The following is a 14690-nucleotide window of genomic DNA, read 5'->3' as shown; positions in this document are numbered from 1 at the left end:
AGAGACAAGACAAACAAGATAAATTACTGTGTGACTCCAGTAATCGCCAGAGTAAGTAGGAGAGAAACAAACAGAAAGAACTGTGCTAGTTGAGGAAAGGAGATGGCTATCTGGGAGGGTTCTAAGCCCCAGCAAAACAGGGCTCAAATTAAAACAACATTTTTTTAAGAAGATTTTATTTATTTTAGAGGGTGTGAGAGAGAGGGAAAGAGAGAGAGGGAGGGAGGGCATGAGCAGGGGATGGGGGAGAGGCAGAGGGTGAAGCAGCATCTCCACTGAACGAGGAGCCCAATGTGGGGCTTGATCCCAGGACCCCGGGATCATGATCTGAGCCAAAGGCAGACATTTAACTGACTGAGCCACACAGGCACTCCTAAAATAACATTTTTAAATAAATTTGGGAGTGAGATTAAAAGGAAAACCATCAGGTGACATGAAGAGAAGACTGGTCACAAGAGAAGAATTTAGGTTACAAAACAAGGAATTGAAGTTTAGATGATAAAAACAGAGAACCAGGGAGGAATGAGAACCTTGAAGACAATCTCAAGTACCTGGGACATAGTATGCCTTCAAAAAAATGTGTATTATTATAAACATAAATGTGGGAAATGGTGAGGATAATTCATAGGCAGTCAATGAATAATATCAACATAATGGTTAGACTGACCTGCAAATTATTTTAGCTGTAATGTTTCAGGTTGAAAATTGACTAGAGTCTTGGAAACCAAGAAAGATGGAGAAGTAGAAGTGTTAGGACCTGGTTGAGGAAAGGCGAAAAGGAATGGGCAAAAATAGAACAACGTTTTAGAGAAACAGTTGCCTAACTGTGAAAAGCTACCACAGGGTGCTGGCAACTCAATTAAAAAAAAAAAAAAAAAAAGTCTGTAATGTTGCTGTACAAAAAAATTTGTGTAATATCTTTGAGTTTTTAAGAAGACAGGGTGGTATAGTCCCCAAATGATAGCATCTTACTGTTGCGTTTCCAAACTTGCAGATTTCATGCCATAGTATCAATGTTTTCCTTTTCTTCTATCTTCTTCTAATTCTCTTCTCTGGAGTCCATGGCCTGCTCAGTATATGTTCCACTTTTCAAAGGAATGAGCGAGGATTAGCTCTCTGACTAGACATGCTTACCAGACATTTTGTACCAAATACACAACTACATAAATTTCATCTTTAAAGGCAAAGAACTAACTAAAAATTCCTTCTGGGCTTATCTGTAGGAATTTATGAAATCTGAGTATGTCTACCTATCTAAGCTATTTATATACATAAGCTATTTTCAGTGATTTTTCAGTTTATTATTATTTTTTATTAATTTTTTATTTTTTATAAACATATATGTGCTTGGATCAGTTTATTATTTTTGATGTCTATGCTTTGCTCTCTGTTCAAGTTGCAAACTACCCCAGAATGTAGTTGCTTACAATGAAAACATTTATTTAACTCACTCATCTGTAAGTTGGTCAGGGTGCTGTGGGAAGGAAGGCTTGTATTTCCCCATACAGAGGTGCTGAGTGACTCAGCTGGGGGTTGTAGGATCTGCTTCCAAGTTGGCTCACTCACCTAACTGGAAAGTTGACATTAGCTGTCAGCTGAAAGTTCAGCCAGAGCTGAGGAAGTGGGAGTCTTAGTTCTTCTGCACATGAATATCTCCATGTGGGCCTCTTCACAAGGCGCTTGGACTTCTTGCAACACAGGGACTAGTTTCAAAGAATGGGCATTGCTCGAGAACCCGGCAGAAGCTGTATCACTTTGACTAATCTAGGTTTTCAAGTCAGAGAGTGTCTTTCTGCCATAGTCACAATTCATTCCAGATTAAAGCGAGCGACTGGAGAACCCACCTCCCAATGGGAGAAATGTTAAAATCACATCATAAGAGTTGCGGGAGCTGGGAGAAACAGTTGCGGCTGTTTTTGGAAAACACAGATTCAAAACCTGCCCAACCCAAAATGAACAAAACAAACTTCTGGTTTACTGCTCTTCTTTGTATCGCTAGCTAGATTGCATTGATCAGGAACCCAGAATTACCCCGTGGGGCTGTTACCTCGTTAGGTTAATCACCTGGAAAGGGTGAAGGAACAAAAAGCACTACCTCCTCCACCTGCGAGAGAGATCACAGCTAGCTCTGGAGTCTAAAGCTGTGTATTTCTAGGAAAGCACTTAGAACCTCAGCTACAAATCAAAGGACCTCTCACTGACTTGACATTCATGACTTGGCAAACACAGCTCCCATTTCCCCCCTACACAATTTCTGGAGTAAATCTAGAGAAAAACCAGAAACATACAACTTGGAAAACAAGATTAGAGCTAGACAGCACACACCACTAGGGAACAGACATGAACATCTCTTCTTTTTTTTTTTAACGATTTTATTTATTTATTTGACGGAAAGAGATCACAAGTAGGCAGAGAAGCAGGCAGAGAGATGGGGAAGCAGGCTCCCTGCTGAGCAGAGAACCCAGTTCGGGGCTCAATCCCAGGACCCTGGGATTATGACCTGAGCTGAAGGCAGAGGCTTCAATCCACTGAGCCACCCAGGCGCCCCTCTATTGAACATTATTTGTGTGAGTTGCCTTAAAGGATGTATATTCCAAAGAACAGAAGACGATACTTGATTCTGGTGGAGTCCCGGTTCATATCAAAGGGACCATGTGCATAATGGAAGAAACAAGGGCTCTCAGACAGATTTAGGTTATAATTCAGCTCTGCCACTTAATTGTGTGATCTTGGGTAAATCACTTAATCCCTTTGAGCCTCAGTTCCCTTGTCTGCTAAGCAAGAATAATACCTATCTCACAGGGCTATAGTAAGGACTGAATCAGATAATGTAAAGAGCCCTTATATCTAGTATATGGCAAGCCTCAAATAAATGGATTCTCTTCCTCTTTTCTCTGCTGCTGATTCATTATGCTTCAGAGCACCTAATTTTTCTGAATTTTAATTATCCCATTTTATAACAAAGGAATTCAGATGAATTTGACCTCTGTGACTTAAACCAGCAAATGGATGGCAATGCCAAGAACAATGTAAATATATTACAATCTGAAAGATACCAAGTGCTCTTCAGATGCAGAGGATGCATAAGTACAGGGAAATCCCAACATCATGTTTCCAAAAAAAAAAAAAATCAGTCCCCCCCTACAATTGCAGGCAACTATTAAAAGGAAGATATTGCATATGTATAAAAGGATTCTCAAAAGTGCACATGGAGAATCTTGACCAGCAAACACAAACATGGTTACATGTGGGTTTTCACTATGTAGAATAATTTTGTATATATATGATATATACACAACTTACTTTGAAAAGAATACTGGTGAATATGGAAACTTGGGAGTAATTTTAGAAAATGCTATGTTTGCCTGAAAGCCTAAAGGGAACTTAATTAGATTCAGAAATGAAATCACCATGAGAATTCCCACAAAGTTTTTCAAGTGATCTGGGTTTATATGACTGGCCTTTTTCTGTATCATTGCCCCACTCCCCATTTATACTAAAACTAGCAGATAGAGAAATGTTGGCAGACTTCCCATATGCTTCCTTCCCTGTGCCCAATGAAGGAAGAGTGGCAAGTTTGTAATGTTTGCCAAAACATCCTGGAGTCACTTGCTGGACTGAGTTTAAAACCCTGGTAAATAACAGAAGCTAATTTCAGCTTTAGATGATGGCTCACTGAATCCAGATTCTCTTTGACCAGAATGCCAGCTGAAGACACATCCCTAGTCTGAGTGCTCTAGAGAAGAAACCCTCAAGATCCCCTGAGTGCCCTTTCCGTTTTTTATTCCACAGTCATGATACCTTGCTAAATCCATCTCAACATGGGCCAGGTTTCTGTGGCTTTGAAGACTATGGATTTGTGGTTTGCAGGTATTCTCCAACATTCCGTTCTTGTTTTAGTTATTTTCCACTTGAGTCATTCTCAAATGGCCGAAGGGGTCATTACCTGCTTCATCAGAATCAGGTAGTATTCTATTAGCAATAATTAAGTCCAAGCAAAGAGAAAAGAGCACATCAACCTAATCTGAAAAGGGAACCAGTTTCCTCATCTATCAAATGTAGTTCTATTTCGCAAGATTGCTATAATGATCAGATGAGAAAATAGTTTTGAAAGCATTTTGTAAAGGCAAGGTTACAGGAAAGAGATCAGGCTCATTCTACTGGGAAGCTCTCAGAAGTCTACATAGAGTCCTGGTTAGTGGAATGCTGAAAGCAAGCCCAGGCAGAAAGTATTCAATCCAAAGTTAGAGTGAGCAAAGCAAGCTGGGAAAGCAGAAACGTAAGTCCATGCCCAGGACAAATGAGGTCATCTCAGCTCTGGAACTGAGGAACGGGGGCCAGTTCAGAAGCACTGAGTTCAGGGGCAGTGATTGAAGCAGAGAGATGTGAAAGTTTGCGCTCACCATCCAGCACAACCAGCCCCGAGGAACTGTAACTGCTTGCTTACTGTCTTTGTATCTTTATGGTCCCCCCTGTCCGTTTCCTCAAGAAAAACAAATGCTTAACATTCTGTGTGAGGATGCAGTTTGACAGGCAAAGCCAAGCTAGAGAGAGAAGTAGGATTTGATGATGCTTCTTCTCAACTCTTGTCCCCATAAATGTCCAACTCCACTGTTTTCAGCATCCCTTGGTTGACCCAGGTTCCTTGATAGGCACCGAGCAACCACCTCTGAGGTTCTGGGTGAAGTAACGCTTCCCAATTTCCTCATTACTCCCATCTCCAGAGAATATCTTAACGCTTCTTGGCATTTATAGTTCTTCACCAATCAAAAGGTTCCCATATTGTATCTCTTTCCCTTGAACATCTTGGTCTCTGACTAGCTGACCATTCTGTCTTGGGGTACGACAACAGTCACCAATAATAGCAAACATATTATTTCTCCAAATAACAGTTTTGCTGTAGGGAGTTTTTAATGCAATAAGCTAAAAATTGAAGCCCTCATGGTATTACTGCTTGTGGAAGTGAAATTGGCCATATTTCCAGGCATCCTTCAAATCACCCTACTGAAGTGGGCACTGCCACTGCTTATTCACAAGGGGTCAAGCTGGAAGAGCCAAGTAGGTGGACCATTTCCAGTAGGGGGTGCTTCATGATTATGGTAATGAGGGTAGGTTGTTAGTCATTCATTTGAAAACCAGGGTGTATGCAAAACGCTTTGGGAGAAAGTGATACACAGATCACCAGTTTTTATGATTTTCCTGAACAGTGCTGCTACTGGTCTGAGGTTGTGCATACAATTAACATAATTTATTTGACAAATATTTATTGAGCATTTACCATATGCTGGGCACTGTGCCAGCTCTGGAATATACAATGAACAAGAAGATACCAATCCAACCACCTAAATAATTTGAAGTTGTGATGGTTGTTCTAAAGGAAGATACAGGATGATAGGAGAGAAAAATACTAGGGCACTGAGATTTGGTTTGGGAGTTAGAACATCTTTGAGGAAGTATCCTGGAGGATTAGTCAGAATTACATGAAGAGAGGGAAGCAAGAACTTTTCAAGTGCTGAGTGTGAAAAAAGCATGGTTATTTGTCTAGGAACTGACCAGGAGGGCAGAGTGGCCCTAACCCAGAGAGCTGGAGAAAAGCAGAGTGAAGGGACGTTGTTGGGCAAGCAGTGGGCAAGGCGTGCAACCTCCCATATGTATTGTAAAGATTTCAGAGTCTATCCTAAGTACCCTGAAAAAGCCATGGGCAGTGGGGGGTGGTCAGGGGCCATTTACTTAGCACAATGGCATGATATTTAAATTTCAGGAACTCATTCTAGTTCTCCAGGAGGTAAAATTACAACAGAGGCTGGGGCAGGGGAAGTCAGATACGCAAGCAAGAGAAAGCCTGGACTAGAATGGCAGCAACCAGTAAAGAAAAGATTCAAGATAGATTTTCTAAGGAGATTCCAGAATAATTAATGACAGATTGATTGGGGTAGGGGTTCTGTGGGACAGAGAGGGTGCCAGGAATCGCTTTCACATTTCTGGCATAAGGACCTAGGTAAATGGAAGTGCCATTAATGGAGATGAGCAGATTTTCACAAACTGGTGGGATTTCAACCAGCATAAAACACAGATAGTGTGGATATAGGCTATTACCTTGTAATATTTGATGAAAATAGCAACGCCAATCGCCGTCATCATTCGAGTTGTGTCTATGTGTCTGTGTGTGACAGTGACCCTGTTTGTGCTTTGTGGAGAGGAGCACAGGAGGCTTAAAAAGAAAAACTGCAAACAAGTAGGTACCTAAAATAATGAAAAAATGATCAGTGACTGGTATAGATGCTGCTGGGGAGTCTTTCTGATGCAAATACATACCTAAGTTAGCTCTGCTTTCACCTCAGGAACAAAAAAGAGAAAAAAAAAAAAGAAAAAAAGAAAAGAAAAGCAAGGTTGAGAAAAGAAACACTGCCACCACAAGCTACAGATTCCATTGTTTCTAGGGAAAAATTCATTTACATCAAATATCTGAAGCTGTCAGTGCACACAAAGACTTTGAAAGCGTTTGTTTGGAGCTAATACTGTACTTTCTATTTATATTCTAATACCTCGTCCACCCCCTTATGATTCTTTGTGAACTTGCTCAAGTTTTGGCTCTACTACACTTTTATTTTTTTTTCCCCAGAGACACACTTGTAATCTTTACAGACTTGTTCCAAGAGCAAAGAAATGGATCATTAAAGAAAGAATGAAATGTCATTTGATGGTGTGCCTGCTGCTTTCTTTGTGGAGAATCCATTCCCATAGCCTTGTAAAAGTGGAGAGGCTGCCTGCCATGGAAGTTAAGGACTAGATTAGACGTGGTCAAGGACAGAAAACACATGTGCCTCCTTTCAAGAAGATGAATTCTGAAGCTGAACGAAGCCTGGTATTTCTAATTGTTTTAAGAAGACAATCTTTTTTGTGATCTGTTTTTCAGGGGTGGTAAACACGCTCTGAAAATGAAATCAAATGCACACAGTGGACACAAAGCCCTCATAAATAAATAATAATAACAACAAAGCTTTAGTAAAGCTAAGGCTAGCAAAAATCATTATCTGAAATAATGAGACATTATCTGACAGGGTCATTGACCACTTGAAGTTCTGATGGTAATGATCTGGAAGATAGTTTATAAAATCTTCAGAGGATTTTCAAATCTTAGGAGAAGAACCTGTATCAAAGATAGGGACACTTGTGATGAGCCCTGGGTATTGTACGTAAATGATGAAACGCTAAATTCTATACCTGAAACTAAGAGTACAATATTCACAATAAAAATGTGAAACTAAAAATAAATAAATAAATAAATAATCTTGCACTGTTTACAATAAGAATGTGGAACTAAAAATATATATATAAAGAGTATCGGGATTATAAGAAACTATACACATATCTATACATTTTTGGAAAAGAGAGAAAGATGAACCAAAACTAAAAAGATTGGTTCTGTTGAAGGGGAAGTGGAAAAGTGGGAGAAGAAAGGTGAAAAAGGAATAAGTAGAGTTGGGGAGGGTCTGACACCTCGCTGGGTATACCACTTTGTATAGCTCTGACTTTTAGAACCATATCATCTGTTCACATTTCAAAAAGATTATTAAAATTGATCAGGATGTGGGGAAACCCAAAGCAGAATGCAAACTATAGCAAATAAATATAACTGTATTTCAAATAAGTAACATAATCAGACTGAAGTGGAAGAAAAGAACTAACCTATATCATTGAGGAAGCAGTATCTTATTTGAACAGTTGAAGACTAAAGACCAAAACAACTGTACACAAACACTGTACTCATATTACTAGATTCTTACAGGTATATGGGTTAGCGATTCTGAAACTACCTCATGTGTATGCTAAAAATAAACAAATAAGTAAATATTTTATAGATAATGAAAGTCAGGTTTCTCTTAGGTAGGGAAAAAGTTACAGATAAGGAAAGAAGACAACTACAATGAAGCTTGTGGTTTGGGGTGTAAGATAGAGATATAAGTATGAACTCATGCTTTTATTATATGTACACAGAAAGTACAGAAATAAATATAGATGTGTATGTAAGCTTGTATATATGTATACAGGCTCTGTCCTCTGGAAGTTCCTAGAAGCAATGACAACCATGACCAACAAGCATACCTAACACCCAAATCTTGGTTTCTAAACACCATTCTTCAATAAAGGGAAACCTGTCTCCTTAGTGAAGTGCACTGAACAGAGAAGTACAAGAGTATCCTGGACTGGCTTTGGCAATAGAAGGTAAAGAAGTACTTAAAAGTGGATGGAAGCATGTCAAAGTAACACAGGGACCAAAACGAAGCAACTCCCAATGGCCAAAGCTAGAAAAATGTGAAGTAATGATAGTAGTGGGTTATAAGCCATAGAATAAAATAAACATCTATGAGTCTGTACTAATATAATTAAATAATTTTATAAATAAATAAATGAGAAGAGACAGCTCATCTGTGAAGAGGAATGCTGATTAATACCTGTGAGTGGAATGAAGGAAATGAGAAATCCACCATCAGCAGACACCACGGAAATAATCATTGTAGACAAGACCAATCAATGGATGCTAACATCCATAGACAAGAATTGAGGAGAAACAGCGTATTTAAATAGTCTCAAAGTATCTGCACCAAGGTACTTGTTAATTACAGCAAGAAAAATTATAACTTTATAATAGGGAAACCTGGCAAGTACCACCTAACCAAGTGATCAAGATTAGCATTATCAGTAATAAGACATATTGACATGAAGTACCCTCCTACAGTGCATTGTTAAGAGCACTGTATCATTGTGGCTGGCATTCCTGTCTAAAATATATAGCTTCAAGGAGACAACAGCAGACATAGTTATGAGACAATAGCAGACAAACCCATATTGAGAAACATTTTACCACAGAAATTTCCAGACTCTTCAAAACTCTCAAGATCATGGAAGACCAAGAATGACTGAAGAACTATCACAGACTGGAGGAGACTAAAGAGGCATGACAACTAAATGCAGTGTAAACTCCTGGACTAAACTCTGAACCTGGAAAAGAAGCTTAGTGGAACAATTAGTAAAGTTCAAATTAAGTCTCTAGTTTAATTAGTAGTGTTATACTGACCTAAAGTTCCTGGTTTTGATACTTGTACTATGGTTACATAGGACAATAGGGGAAGCTGGATGAAAGGTACATCAAAACTCTCTATACTCTTTTTGCAACTTTTCTGTACATCCAAAATTATTTTAAAGTAAAGTTTAAAAACAGAATTAGAGTTCCTAGAGTTAAAGAATTGAAAATGAAAAATATGAATGTTATGGAGGAAAATGAACTTTACTTCTACAAGATCCAACTGAAAACATCTGTGTTGCTTTTAAAAAGAGTTGTAGAAAATCCCTCCATCACTTTTTGTTTTACTCTGTAGTTGTATCAGAATAACTTAGTCCTTCTGACTAAATCCTTATTTGGATCTGAATGTCCTAAATTCAATTTATGGTTTCATCTCTTACTCTTTGTTCATTCATAAGTTTCTACTGTTATGAACAGTAAGAAGTAAGATGTTTCAAGGGAGTAGAAAATTTCTTTTCAAGCAGGGTATGAACTCCTTCAAAGGAAAAATCCCCAGTTTCCTGTTCCGGTTATTATTGTAACAAGCAAGTAAGGAGTCTTCAACTTGCAAGCAAAAATTCTTGAGAAAAAGGCAAAAGTTAGAACTTTTACCTCATAGAACATTTATTTCTTGGTATTTCAGGAGACAGATTGGAGATAGAATCAATCAGTTATTTAATGAATAATACTCCCTTGATTTATGTCAGATTTATGTTCTTACAGGATGACTCCTTCAGTCTTATAGTGAGAACAGTGGTTCATCCAATGACTATTTCTTGACACTTGCTAGGAAAACCTCATAGCAGAAGTAGTTTCTAAATTTGGTATTTTGTATATTCCCAAGACATTAAACCAGGACATATATAGACTGGGCAAAGGGGGAGCGAGAACACAGTCCCATATGTCTTTTCTTAGTTCTCCAATCTCAATATAATAAATACAAATTTATAGGATGGAGAATAATATAAAGTTTTCTCAGGAGGTACCAGTGGGTGGGAAACAAGTTGTGTTCCAGTAGCCACAGGATCCGTCTGTGGTAATGGAATAAAGCATTTTCTTGAGTTGTCCAAGAGGCTTCTTCTTTCCAAAATCTTTCTGCTATGATTGCTGATAATTGAATGGCTTCATTAGGGAATGAGATTCTCATTTCAGAATTATCCTGAGATCAGAAAGAGATACAACAATGTTTGTAGATCATATCAGTGAATAAATGACTAATGAATAACAAATCCGATTTCCAAAGCTGACCATGATAGGAAAGAGAGCCTCAACATAAGGTGTAATATCTCCTGCTTGAAATATTATTTTTTCTCTGGAAATTCTGATTTCTTGTCTAATTAGGTGAGAGAAGAACAATAATCATTCCATTGTTAGTAAGTTTTTACTCAATATCAGGCATTGTACCCAGAACTTTTAGGCATTAATTCATTTAATCCCCAAATAACTCAAGAAATAGGTATTTTTTAATCCCCATTTTACAGACAAGAAAACTGAGGGAAAGGAAGCCAACCAAATTGGAAATGCAAAGTAGTTGCTGCCTTAAAGGAAATAAAAATAATGCCTTTATGCGTGAAAATGAGACTGTTGTCAGGAACGTAGGTGTAGTTTTTAGTATTTTGAAATAGCATATTTCCAAATGCATGTGCTTGTTGTAGAGGTATGTTAAATTCCCTAGGATGCACAAATAAATCAATGATTATCAAGGAACTCGTGTCACTAGTACTAATCCTGATGTAATCCTTTCAATCATGAGCCTTACTTCCAAAATAACATAAAAAATGATATGGAAGGAAAGATTATAGGAGAAAAGGACAAAAAGGTGTATAAGAGAGGTCAGAGCTATTCATTATTGCAACCACAGAACTTTCTGGGTTCCATGCTTCTTTGTAAGATGAATTATAATTTCTTCAACACTAATTTATCATAGATTCTTAAAATCAAATTTTAAAATTTGATTTTATCATATTCAGTTTTATACAAATAAAAAGAAACAAAATAAATGTAAATTAAAATCTTGTGATAAATTTTATAATAATGTACAAAGGAGACATTTTGTTACAGAACTAAAGAAGTTAAAAAGAGCAAGACCAGTAACAGTTCAGAATGGCTAGAAAACTGGAATTAGGTACAGAAGAGCTAGATGAGAGCAAAGTGCTCTACAAGAGAGTGATCCAGATGGTTTCCATGCCATGAACAGGTATCATTTTAGGTGCGCGTGCCTGTGTGCCTACCTACGTGTGTGCCTGCGTGGCGCTGTAGACAAGGAGGAGTCATCAGAGGATTTTAAAGAAAGAACTGCCATATTTTTATTTTAGAAATTTCCCATCCAAGTACTAACCAGGCCCGACCCTGCTTAGCTTCCAAGATCAGACGAGATCAGGCGCATTCAGGGTGGTATGCCCATAGGCTTACTTTAGGAATTTCATTCAAGCTTTCACAGGAAGAACAGATTAGAGCTGCAGCATGGAGTTGGGTAAAGAACTAACCTTAATAAGAAACAATGGGATAATATTAAAGGATTGGTGTGAGCAGAGACTTATATGGTCTGTTGAATATTAGACATTGGAGGCTTTGAGAGAAGACTGATAATTACGGAGCAGACCAACTAAGGGTGAGCCTGTGAAGAAGCGGAGGTCAAAATGGCAGATGGATACATGTACACATGATCACATCAGTAAATGTTCAGAGCCATCGTTTTAATGTAAAAGTCTGCAGCAACTTCACTTGTAAAAATCTTAACCTAGATTAAATCCATTAAGAATGGCATCTTTTTTGAGTGTGTGGTGGAAAGGGTTATGATGATAGTTTTAACAGTTAATCGCTCATAACTACCATAAACATTTTAGTTCATTCGAAACACCAAACATAGAACTGGAGAAGGGCCTTGTGATCACAATCAACACACTCATTGTGCAGATGAATAAACCCAGAGAAGCTGAGCAACTTGTTCAAAGGTGCAAGCCTTCTATTTCCAGTCTAGTTTCTCCAACGTAAGTACTACCACATGTGCATTCTCTCTGTTTTATTGGCAGAGAACCCTGAACATAGCTTGGTCAGATGGTGCCCAAATCCACAAAGCAGGGGGGAGGGCAGCAGGGCTGCCATTAGAAAGCCCTCTTTCCACACCTCATTTGTTAGTACCACCTTGTGTGGGTGGTTTCTTTATTCCTATCTTCCCAGCCGCACAAGGGAGGGAAGATGCACTCGACACCCAGCGCCAAGCACAGTAATTGAAATGTAGCCGTAACTGTGAGCTGAATCTAAGTTAAATAGTGAGCAGCAGATGCCACATCCCAGACAAGGGTCACAGACTAAACAGGACGCAGAAACCAAGGATTTGTGAAATTCATGCCTTGAAGACAACTCACCTCAATAATTAGAACAATAAACCAGTTATTTAGAGAACAAAGTGAGGCTGTAGTTCTCTCCCTCAAGTGTTTACATGGATCTAATAACCTCATTGTCTTTCATCCTGACTTTCTGTGGCCTTTGGGTGAGCTTGTTTGCCACTCTGATTCCGAGGTCTAGAGCATCACTACTGGAGACACTGTACTCTCTTGAAAGCAAGAATAAAGTTGAATGCTAACTGCATGCACTACACAATCTTATAACTTGTCATTGTTTATGTTTCTTTAAAAACCTTTTGACTTGCCTCTACATTTTTAACACCTTCTCTTGATAGTAACAGGGACTTACAGAAAATTCCTTTGTTTCATTGTTTGCTATTTCAAGGCCCATTGTTTTGCTGTTATCTTTAAAAAGGTACATGATCTCTAAAGACTTGCAATGATAATGTTTTGACATTGTAATTTACCATGGCAATGTGGTCTCAATAATCTTTCAGCGACATTGTTTTACCATTGTCTTGACATTGTAAAATGGTCTCTCTAGAGTTACATTTTGCCATTGCCTTGACATTGTAATATGGTCTCTATAGATTTGCATTGAAATTTGTTTTGTCATTGTCTTGATATCATAATGTCCTCTCCATGGACTTCTCTTCACATATATCATCCTCTCCAAAGACTTGCATATCAGCCCCATTACAAGAGCAATGTGCACTGTTAACTTCCCATTCGGGTGAACTGGGAATGATCTTTCATGGTTTCTACTTAACACTAAGTATCACATCTCATCAATAACTATTTTCAAACTCTTTTATCTCAACTCTTCCCAAATCTCATTCCTGATGCAGGGTTTTTACCAAGAAGCAAAGTGGACAAATTCGCATTAGGTAAAATCTGCCTGCACATTTTTCATTTTTAATATTAAACTCACTCACTTTAAAAGCATTAAAGTGGAGAAGATCATGAGGGAGTTTGCATGTCTCTAGCCCATAATAAGGAACTATTTCACAGAGTGGATAGCCTATACAATAGTACAGTAGAGTATATTAGAAAGAGAAAATCCTGATCCTTTCTCTACTTACAAAATACCTTGGCAAATTCTGTTCCCTTTTGTAATGTCATCACTTTAAATGCTTACTGTTTTAGACAGTGTCACTCTATGTATTATCTTTCCCCATTATTTTATACCCTAAAAACTCTGGTAGGAGTATTTAGTAGCCATATTTTCATCCACTATTCTACATGCATGCCTTAATGGAATAATTTTTCCTTAGTCACAATAGGCCAGTCTAAATGAAAGCAAACTCATTTACTGTGATCATGTATTTCCTGCAGAAAAATGGAAGCTTTTCTTTTGAGCCCTTTGGGGAAATTAAGGAATCAAGTAGGTCTCTGATAAGTGGACTGTGCCTCAAATGTGGACCTTGCTGGCTGAATTATCACCCCCTCCCTCTGTCATTGGAAGAGTAGGAGCAAGTTTATAACATTTAGTGAGTTTCTACGCTGTGCTATGCACTATACCAAGTACTTAATGTGCATAATGCTGACACTACCAACACATATACTCCATAATCCTCATTTCTCATTGTTCTTCTACCCCTTTAAGAGCTTAAAGAGCCTCTGTCTCTTGCTAAGGTAATATAACTGTTACATCTGAACAGTGGGATTTAAACCCACTCATTTGAAAACCTGACCAAATGTTCTTAATTCAAAGAACATTTAAAGGGGAGGAATCATATCTGAATTTCACCAAGTTCTAACTGAGATGTATTGTTTCTTTCAGTTATGAATGCAAGTAATAAAGCACAGTAGTGTTAGGAGACTACCAGTGACACCAAGAGAAAGCACAGATACTTTTCTGTCTTACGACAGTTACTGCAGATTTCTCAAAAAGAGCATTTATGCTCATCACTATTTCAAAATGGCAATCGTTATTAGAGCTGCCTCTAAAACTGGCTATTTATTGTCTTTAAGAAACAAACACATGTATTACTATATCATAATTTGGTTTTTCTAATGTTTTGATAACTGTACTTTAATATAATTGGTTTCCTCCCATGATTTTCTTGCATGATTTTTTTTGCAATGACCACATACCACCTATTTTTTTTTTTAAGGAAATTTCAGAAGTTTTTTTTTTTTTTAAGATTTTATTCATTTATTTGACAGAGAGAGAGATCACAAGTAGGCAGAGAGGCAGGAGGATGCAGGCTCCCTGCTGAGCAGAGAGCCCAATGCAGGGCCTGATCCCAGGACCCCGAGATCATAATCCGAGCCGA

Source organism: Mustela lutreola, chromosome 7 (genome assembly GCF_030435805.1).
Source record: "Mustela lutreola isolate mMusLut2 chromosome 7, mMusLut2.pri, whole genome shotgun sequence".
Classification (NCBI taxonomy): domain Eukaryota; kingdom Metazoa; phylum Chordata; class Mammalia; order Carnivora; family Mustelidae; genus Mustela; species Mustela lutreola.
The sequence above is the reverse complement of the archived record's forward strand: the minus strand, read 5'-3'. Positions refer to the sequence as shown.